The sequence below is a fragment of the Euprymna scolopes genome, chromosome 31 (assembly GCF_053919585.1).
Source record: "Euprymna scolopes isolate OS-2025 chromosome 31, ASM5391958v1, whole genome shotgun sequence".
Classification (NCBI taxonomy): Eukaryota; Metazoa; Mollusca; class Cephalopoda; order Sepiida; family Sepiolidae; genus Euprymna; species Euprymna scolopes.
The window spans coordinates 56,787,456-56,799,146 of record NC_136512.1 but is presented as its reverse complement, the minus strand read 5'-3'; positions in this window follow the sequence as shown (position 1 = coordinate 56,799,146).

The following is an 11,691-nucleotide window of genomic DNA, read 5'->3' as shown; positions in this document are numbered from 1 at the left end:
ACACGTTGAGACTGGCTATAAAGATAATTATATACAAATCTACAATGTAAGCTGCTTAATTCAAAAACAATATCTTGTTTTCCGCTTGCTTCAATGCAAGTTTCTGATACTATCCCGGCAGCTAATTTCATATATATATATATATATATATATATATATATATATATATATATATATATATATATATATATATATATATATATATATATACACTTTTATGTATAAACAATAACGAGGAATTTGAAGAAAATACACATCTTATATATCCAAAGGGAGTTAGAATTAAATTGTGAACATAGAGGAACACAAGCTACATTTCTGGATTTAGATATACAAATTGACAATGGAATTTTTATTTATAAAATATTTGATAAAAGAAACTCTCTCCCCTTTCAAATAGTTCGTATGCCACACAAAGATAGTGCCTGCCCTGTTTTTATGTTTTATGGAAGCATTATGTCAGATTTTCTGAGAATAGCTCGTGTTCCCTTAAAATTAATAGATTTTATAATCTCAATTTCTAGATTAATAATAAGGATGATTAAATAAGGTTGTGATAAAACTAAAATATTTAAACAGTTAAATAAAGCATTTGTTCGTTATCCTGATGCTTTTGAATCGTATAAAAATTAACCAGAATATATTAATATTGGAAATCCTAAAGGTTATATATATATATATATATATATATATATATATATATATATATATATATATATATATATATATATATATATATAATCTTTATATATTTTTAATAAACAAATAAAAATGTAGATATATAAAGTAATAATAATAGTAAGGGGTGATCAGTAGTATAATTGATTAATCCTAATCTTATAAATATAACACTGGTAAATTAAAAAAATATATCCATATTTGGAATTTGGAGACAGGGACGAACGTCACAGGTAAGCAAGACATGAATAAGTTAGCCAAATTAATCATGAGTAGATAACTAGATCCAATATATGGAAAATTATCTGTTCTTGTGATTAAGGGAGATTGTTTTTGATCAACACTGCTGGGGAGCCAGGATTTTATATACTGTTTTGTTTTTAAATCCTCGAAACAGTGCTTCCTGGTAAACGACTGATGATCCCTTAAATTAACATTAGGACTATTGTGAATTCGAGAGAGGAAAGAGATGCAGTAATTGAAGGTGATCTTGTGACTTACTGACTAAATAATTTTCCAACGAATTATAAAAAATATAAAAATTAGATAAGTTCCTTTACATAGTTTTAAAGGTTAAAAAAACTTCCAAGACTATATACATATATATATACATATATATATATATATATATATATATATATATATATATATATACACAAAATATGCTGTTCCGGAAGCAAATATAATTCTCATATATATATATATATATATATATATATATATATATATATATATATATATATATATATATATATGGAGGGATAATAAATACTATTTAACAAATAATTATATACATACGACTTTTTGTTAAATACAAAATATAAAATAAGGACTATATATATATATATATATATATATATATATATATATATATATATATATATATATATATATACAATACATTTGTTAAATATAAGATTTATGCTTGAAACATTTTAATATGGACTATAAGGACTATATATATTTATATATAACAACTAAATAACAACGTTTATATTCCATATTTCATGATGTTGATCATCTCACGATTTATTCCTTTAATTATGTTGATATTCACAATTCCTGGCAGCAACGGTTTCGTAGTGCAAAATCCTTAAGTTGAGCGGATTGATATACTTAAGCCTTGGAAAATTTTTAAAAGGAAGGAAATCACATTCTCACCTGAAAGCATCGCCATTCCAAATTGTAAATCTAACATTATGGGCAGGATAGAAGCTATAAATTCACTCATAAAAAATCCGATGGAAAATTGTTTACCATCATACTTTGGAAAATGTTGTGAACGCATCCGAAAACCAAACATCAACCACAGTGGATCCGCCGTAATATAAAGTAACATCAGATTCAATATGTGCAGATAGAATATACGCCAAATTCTATATAGAAAATAATCTATGAAATGCTCACCCGTTATCGCAGCATTGGAAAATTTCGTACATGGCATGTTTAATATGATAAAAATTAAAAAGAAATTAGAATATTCCAGCTCTACAATTAACAAAATAAATAAAGCATTAAAAATACGTAATGACTCCAATTTGATAGTTTTTAACTGACAAAACTATGAACATGAGTTACAACACTTACAACAATTTAATTAGGAATGAAGTGAAAAAAATTACAAACTTGCAAATGAAGAAGACATTTATAGCATAAAATAAATGCTTTGAACAAATGAATATGCATAATAATATTGAGTCCACACTTCGAAACGCCCGAGAATTACTTTAAAGGACTTTAACCCCAACTTTAACAATAGTCCAACAATTAGATTGATCTCTCCTTGTATTTCAGATATTCGTAACATTCGTAAAAAGAAAACATTAGTAAAATTCATAGTAACTCATAATCTATGGCGTTCATGAGGTGAAGCTGGTTTAGTGAATTACCTAAATGTAAGAATAGTAAGTTTATAATGTTCAATATTGATTTATATTATCCATCAATTTCTCCGAAATTGTTAGATAAGGCATTAGAACTTGCGAAAGCTGAAACTAATATTACAAAATTAGAAATTTATATTGCCAGAAGAACCTTAGTTAAAAATATGATAATAAATACTGGACTAGAAAAATAGAGAATTAAACTTTGATATTATGATGGTCGCCTCGGACTCTAAACAGGTTACTGACTTAGCAGGTCTCTACATTCTTAAGGAGTTAGCTAAAAAGGAACCAATTATAAAGGGGGTTCTATATAGAGACGATGCACTATTCTTTATCAACCCTGGTAATTGGAAGTTAGAAAAATATTCAAATGCTATACAATTTCTTTAAAGATATTGATTTAAAAATAACCATGCATAAAATCATAAAATGCGTATGAATCATACCATAAACTTAATCAAACTATATTATATTAACTATAAATCAAACCATCCAATCTGAATAAAGAAATCAATTATACCCAGCATATGAAAGTAATATCCGTATTATCTCATAATGAGCATATATTCAATATCAAGAAAGAATATTATAAAGAAGCATTAGTTAGATGAGAAAATAGAGGTAAAATAAAATATATTAAAAATGAAAATAATATATTAATTGATGGAAGGGAAACAAAACAGAAACTAGCACATGTTATTTCATGCAATATGGTAATAGGAAAATATGATTATAAAGTAATATAAAAATAAAACTTGTAAAAATAATTTTGAAGAAAACAATATAAGAATCTCTCAAAATTATAACGAAAATAAAAGAAAAAAGAAAAATAGACGTAGAAGTTGCGTTTGGTTTAATCCGCCTTACAGTGCACACATAAAAAACAATTTGCTGAAGGAATTTTTTCAAATTATTGACAAAATTTTCGAAATGTAATTAATTTAGGCAAAATCATGAACCGAAATATTTAATTATCTTTTTCTACAACCACTAACTTAGCGAAAACTATAAGTTTTAAAAGTTCAAAAATAAACAAAGAGATTAAAAGTGTTCATTTATATACTCATTTAATTTGTTGAAATCAGAAAATATTATATAATTGGAGTGTTGACCAAAATAAATAAACCAAATGCGATAATAAAAATGGATATGAAACGATTAGTTATAATCAGATATGTCTGTGGAATCAATTTGAACATGAAATAGGGTAGTATAATTTTTACGTTAATTAGACGTTAATTATTTCATTTTGGAACTATAGGTTAAAATGTATTAAACTATCAAATTAATATGCGTGAAATATATAAAAAACGAGTTAACTTTTAGGGTATCTTTAAACAATTACATCAAAATAATTAAATACATAAATAAAATAAAAAGAAAGTAGTAGTAATTAGGTAAATAAAATTAAAGGTTATAAATATATACAAGATCAAATTAAAATTAAATTAAATTTTTTATCAATAGATAAAAAGTAAATTAAAATTAAATTTAACAAAATATACAAAGTAATTAATGAATGTATGATAAATTGAAGTAAAATAAATGTCGATTAAATAGTATTAATACAAAAGAATAGATTAAAGGTATCAAACACTCTATTATTACTTTTGAATCTAAATTAATTTTAATCTAAAATAAAGTAAGAATCTAATTTACATATATTAGGATACATTTAAAATGATAAACATTTTGATATATTTAAATTCACTAAATTAGAGTAGATGAAATATAATTATGGAATGATAAGTAATAGACATACCAACTCATAGTTGATTTGAATATTATAATTTAACTTTGAATTATCCCTATATATAATAAAAGAGGTGCAGTTTTTTCCTCTGCGCCAAAAATCCGTAGGTTTACAACAACAGATGGCATATACAAATTTATTATGCTTACACTATCAGCCATTACCTTATTTAAGTAAAGAACAGCATTTTAGAAACATTAATTCGTAATGTTAAAATATTACATTTATTCCTAGGAGCGTCGTCCGCATCATCTTCATAGCCTACAGAGGAAGTAGTTCCAATTAGAATTCCCTAATCCGTAAGTCCTCTTACGACCCCATTTTTCACCGCGTGAATTTATATTTTACCGCTTTCCTGTGTCTACGCCGTCATTTTCTGCTACTGAATTTACACACATCGCATACTCTTATCACTTTTCATCTACACAAATAATAATTTCTCCCGTGCCTAAACCCGGCCCAGCTGATTGGCTGAGAGGTAGACATTCTAAAATTCTGCCATTGGGTTCTTCCACTATTAAACGAACGGTTCGTCAGTATAAAACACGCCGTCATTTTTGTACGTAAACATTCGTTACTTTTACTTGGGTTCGATATCGTCAAAATTCAGTAGATTATACGGATTTCGCATGCATGTGTGAAATCTCAGAACCAATGAGAATGGTTTGCACTTATTGTCTGTGCTGAAATAATAACGTTATTATTCAGAAAGCTATTCTTAACATGGGATGGGAGGGTGTAATTTCACCTAACAATTTAATAAAAACAGATATCGTAAAACTTTAATTAAACTTGAAAATACTATTTATAAATATAGCGCGATCAATAAGTGCCCTTGCATCAAATAAAATTTCACTGTTTTTCGATATGAGAAGAAACAGCGACGACATTGAATTGAAAACTCAGTTTGACAACCATCTTCATTCTGTGACAGGTAGGTGTACGATAAAGGTTTTCTTTATTTTTGTTTATTTTTGTTTGTCGCTAAAAGTGATAATTTGGACTTGCACCAATTTTCCTGTTAATAATTGCCTGTAACTATAATCTCAGGCCAAATGAAATATCCGGTCAAAACAAACATATAACAAAATATTCAGAGCAGCGCAAAGTTCTTTTTTTTTTCAGAGCAAAAACGGAACGCAACCTTCAACGCGCTGCGTACAACATTATAATCAGTGCGTATTTTGCAACGAGGGCCTCACTCGTGTACATAAGCCACGTTCGGTTTACATTCAGTGTGAATTTCCCCTTTTGCTCGATATAGGATTAGCGAGTATTAATACAACTACACGAAAATCCTGCTGTTTCTTTTACTTGGGTTTAATAGATAGATACATAGATAGATATATGGATAGAGAGAGAGAGACAGACAGAGAGACAGACAGACAGATCTGATCTCATTGTGAGAGAGACAGGGAGAGCGAGCGAGATCGTTTCTTTTACTTTATCGTCATAAATTTTAGTTAAATGTACATGTTAAATCGTGTTTTTGCTTAGATTAGATATTGCTTCGCTAAAATCCGGTAAAACGTTATGACACAAAAGGCGACCACACAAAAAGAAACAATGGTTCTTGGGGAAACGAAAATACACTGATTTAATTGGGAATTGGAACCGGGCGTTCAAAATCTGCATAAGAATCGAGTTTTATTAAATATTTCTGTTTATTGATGAATAAAATACAAGAAATTATTTTTATTTAAAACTCTCAACTTTTTGGCTAATTTGTGAAAAAGTTTACATTTGAAATAAAATATTTTTTCTTTCAAACTTTTAACCTAGATTGTTCATTTGTTTACTTGTGAAAACGTTTGGTTTACGTTCACCCACTTTTATTCCCTTTTGCTCGATGTAGGGTTAGCGAGTATTCATACAACTAAGCGACAATCCTGGCGATATATACACACACACACACATATATATATATATATATATATATATATATATATATATATATGTATGTATATATATATATATAGAGAGAGAGAGATAGAAAGATAGATAGAGAGAGAGAGAACTGACCTCATATCGAGAGAGAGAGAGCTTTCGTACCTCCCAATGTTGTAGGTTCACCATGGCCCATTTGACTCTTTCCGATTAACGCGTCCTGCTAGTAGATAAATAAAACTCATAAATATATATATATTAATTTGAACTGAAGCGTTTGTAACATTACAATAAAACTAGAATATATATTATTTATCAATATAATAACAAATCGTTTAATATAAGTAGGTTTTGTTAAGGGAAATAACTCGTTTAAATATAAAAGTGAATTGTCGACCTTTAAATGTTTTAAACAAATTACGATAAAATATTACAAATGGAAATTTTATATAAACCTTAAGTAAGATTAACGAAACACAATTAAATGACAATAAAAGAATTGTAATTTATGCCATAAATTAAACTAAAATAGTAATAAAAAGGAATTATATATGAATATACAATTTAGATCAAATCAACAAGTGATATAACCGGAAATAAAATACGTACATTTTGTAATTAGTTTCGTATAAAATTAATAAGACATATGTCATATATATTATAATCATTAATATTATCTTAGTAAAAATATATTAACTAATTATAAATAATAAATTAATAAGATACTAAATAGAACATCTTTAGTGGTGTATACCAAAATTAATATTTTTAATTTAAATTTTAGTGACTTTACTTGAAAATTCAAAATGGCGTAATAAAAGATAAAATAAAAGGTAATTGCAACTTCTTTTCTAATTTTCGGAATTTGTAATCACACACAAATGCATTTTATTTTAATGGATTCGTAGTTGTTATTTCTTCTGACGAGTTGAGGGTAGAATAGATTAATTAATTGATATCATAATTAAGTGAATGATTTTGCGTTACGAAACAGTTGCTGTCCGGAATTGCGAATGTCAACGTAATTAAAGGAATAAATAAGATGATCAATATCATGAAATTTGGAATATAGACCTTTGTCATTTGTTTGTTATATGCGTCGTTTACATTGAGCTCCATAAATTAAGGATTAATACACGCATACACCCACGTACACACATACACAACACACACACTCACACACACACGCACACACACACACACACACACACACACATATATATATATATATATATATATATATATATATATATATATATATATATATAGTGTATAACTTTGTTGAAATTCTCAGACTTACTTTATCTTTTTTATAACATTCGTTTATTTTCTCCTCTGGATTTTTTCATTACAGCTGTTTCGTTAGCGAGAAAGCAATTTTACGATGTATGTGTCCATAAAAATATCCTGTCGCCGCTAACTTCTTCAGATGATTTTTCCATTTGATTTTAACAATAAAAAGTATATTTTTTACACGATAAACATGGTATTTGGGGAAAAGGAATTCCAAAGTCGCACTTCCACACTTGCGCCATCTTTGGTGTTATGTTAAGATAATTTTCTGTTTTAACCCATAATTTCGTATTTTTTATTTATTTTTTTATTTATTTATTATTTATTTTTTGTTTTAATTTCCCGTTTTTGCCTTATTTGTCATATATATATATATATATATATATATATATATATATATATATATATATATATATATATATATATATACTGTTTTAACAAAAACCAACACTTAAAAGAATGGGTTGATAGCAACAAAAAAGTGTATTTCATTGTTAGTTACAATTGTTTCAAGACCGTTTGGACAAATTCAAACATTATGTCGCTTGAAAATTTTCACAAGAACGGCCTTTCTTCAGTCTTATTGAATAAAAAACACTTTTTCCATTATGCAAAACATTTCCCTTATAAGGAAAAGAAAACAAGCGAAACTATTTTTCCTCTATTGAATCCTTGCAAAGTATTTTTTAAAGATTTATATGCTTACCTATTTTCGTAACTCTATCAAAAAAGGGGGAATTTTAAACTAAATATCATACGATGTTACCACTATATACCAATGACCATTTAATATGTTTTATTAATACCATTAATTGATTTCTTAAATTAGATTTCTATATTTCTTTATTTAATTTAACTTATTTTTTTAATGTTCTTTATTTTTTTTTAAATTTTTATCCGACCTAATCAACTAAGTTAAATCGTTACGTTTCTATCAGTAAATTTGCTTTGTTTATTTACAAAAATATCGGCTAACTTATTTATGTGATTAAGAAAAGTTTTAGTTTAAAACTTATTTAATAAGGAAATAAGGCTTAACATTACTTTATACTTAGTTTATTCTCATTCTTCATTTAAAATTAAAGATCTCAATCTATTTTTTATTTTTATTTTTTATTTTTCTATTTTCATTTCTTCTCTCTTATTTACGATTATTGGATATTTTATATGTAGAAGGGAGATAACTCTGTTAGTTCGGAATTTAAAAGATTTAGTTGAAATTATACTAAAATACTAATAAGTACTCATAAAGATGAAGGGGAGGTAACCAGGGCCGTTCGATGTTTCTAGTTTGGTAAATTCCTAATAAGCATTTATGATTTATTTATTAATTAAACCCATCCAATTAAAACTAGGCTAATCTATTCAAAATATAAGTTTTTAAAACATATCTTAACAATGATACTAATTTTATTACCATAGATTTAACCTCCGTTTGCCATCCAACCATAATTTGCTGGGTTATACGTGGCTTCAATACAAAATAACGATTCAGGAATTACGTTCTTATATACTTAACAAATAATAATACATATCCCATTAATAATCATTCTAATAATAAAACTAATCTTTAGCTCCATGTACGTTTTACTTCAATGAAAGTGGGTGTTCACCTTTTTTTTTTTATTTAATCGTTTAGAACAAGAGTAATATTTAACAAGCTAGGATTTTTCAAGTTTTACTGGTCTAAAAAACAGTATCAATTAATCCCCATTCTTTTAGTACTATTTTTAAGACTATATATATATATATATATATATATATATATATATATATATATATATATATATATATGTATATATATATATATATATAGCCAGTAGAGTTTAGTTTCCTAGAAGTACATCCAATGAAACAACATGTGTCTACCAAAAGAGTGCTCAATGCGTGAACAGAGCAAGTATATTAAATTTATTTATACAAACATTAATGGCTACATATGTGCATACATATTTCTGTAATCACCCGCGTTGGGGGATTACGTCTTCAGGCCAAGAATTACCGTCGAAACTGATATTTCAACCAAATACATTTTCCTATTTTGTTTGTCAAGTTAGAATGTAACCTGGGTGGGAGTCATAAAACGGTGAGAGGACAAGTGATTATATATATATATATATATATATATATATATATATATATATATATATATATATATAGACGGTGAGAGGACAAGTGATTATATATATATATATATATATATATAGAGAGAGAGAGAGAGAGAGAGCGAGAGAGAGAAAGAGAGAGTCCTTATTAAAATGTTTCCAGTATATATCTTGTATTTAACATATACATATATATATATATATATATATATATATATATATATATATATATATATATATATAAATTTGTGTCTCCGGATGTGGTTTACGGTCATCTCTTGCTCAATGTCGTACCAAACGGAAGCCATTTTCTATGGTAAAGTTGGAAAAATGCAATTTGGCAAATCAAATTAAATATAACATCAGATGAAATGCACTTATTGAATAAAAGAATTGAAAGATTTTGATTCGAGAATAATCAATCCGGTGAAACAGCGTATGTTTATTCTGAGAAATTTAATCAAAATGTCCGATGAAGCCTGTCCAGGATTTTTCAATCATGGGGAAGGGAATTAAATAGACAGAATGCTCCCCTCTTTTTTAATTTGAATTCAAAACAGCAGTTTTATTGATTTAGAATTGTAGTCAGAGAGAAAGGAAATGTTTATTAAATAAATAAATGCCATCTCCACTACTCTTGGCAATTTTGGAGAACACAATTTAATTTTCCTTTTGAAATAATAAAGTGCTCCAAACTATACGGTGCTGAGAGAAACCGGGTAAAATTAATTTTCATAGGATCATACGTTGCCAGATTGCCAGTAGGTCTCTGGTTTCTGATTTCTTGTTCCGTTTCCTGGCGCGTTCAAAACTGCTAAATTATTAAAGGATTATTGTTCCTTTATTACGTTTTTTATTTAATTTTAGTCACTGCGTTAGAGATTTTTCTTGAAAATTTATCAGGAGGCATGTTATTCGTCGAATGTTACGAACGATGGATAAAGATACTGAGTTCAATTCCTATTATTCCTGTCACCAGAGATACTTTTTATTCATATATGGCAATAAATAAAATAATTGTAATATTATAAACATATTAAAAAGATTTTTATTATTGGATAGTTCCACAAATAGGTGTGAAAATAAGATGGCGGGGGTCATCAGCAGCTACATGAACGATTTATAAGACTGTCAGGAGGCGCGCGAGAACACCTTGACATGGCTACTAAAAGGCAACTTGAAAGTTAAAACGAAATCACTATTGAAAGACGTATAGAACTGCGTGTTTATGTTGTGTTGTCGGAGTACATATTAGAGACACATGTAACGGGGACTCAGAACAGGGGTGATAATGGCATTTATATTCTGAGAGAGGCATTTATAACAGAGCTGTGAGAGATGCGAATTCATTATTGAAGGAATGTGAAATACAGTTCTTTTATATCAGAGGGGGAAATCATTACTGATGGAGAGAGGACACATTATTTTGAAGGGGCTTATACAAAGTTCATTAAAGATGATGATAGACAAACACATTTACCTTTCGGTTGGTGGAATGACGACACAAAGACAACGGTTTACAAATATTAGATGATTTCTTTATTCATCAACCGGCCGATTGATTGATGATGTCAGGGATTCAAGCTTGTATATCTGCATGGTCTACTCTTCTACCCTTAGCCTCCGTTGTGTAGCAGGGGCTCATATTTAAAGATGACGAGAGTTCATATTAGGGACATAACTGACTAAACTGGTTTCCTTCAATAATTACAAGAAACCTTCTCTTCCACCAATAGCAATGTTCAGTGACTCCCTGTCTGAGAGTACATCTTTCAAACTGCTTGGCCTAACGCTCACAGGAAACATGAGTTGGAACAATTATATTGAAAACATTGCCAGGGCCGCTGCGAAAAAGGTAGGCTCTCTCTACCGTGCTAGAAAACTACTGACACCTGAAAGTATCCTGTACCTCTATAAGGCCACCATTCGCCCATGTATGGAGTATTGTTGTCACATTTGGGCTGGTGCATCTGCTGCTAGTCTCTCGCTCCTAGACAAGGTTCAAAAGAGAGTCGCCAATCTGATATGCCCTGAACTGGTATCTAAGCTTCAGCCTCTGTCCCATCGACGAAACGTTGCATCCCTCTAC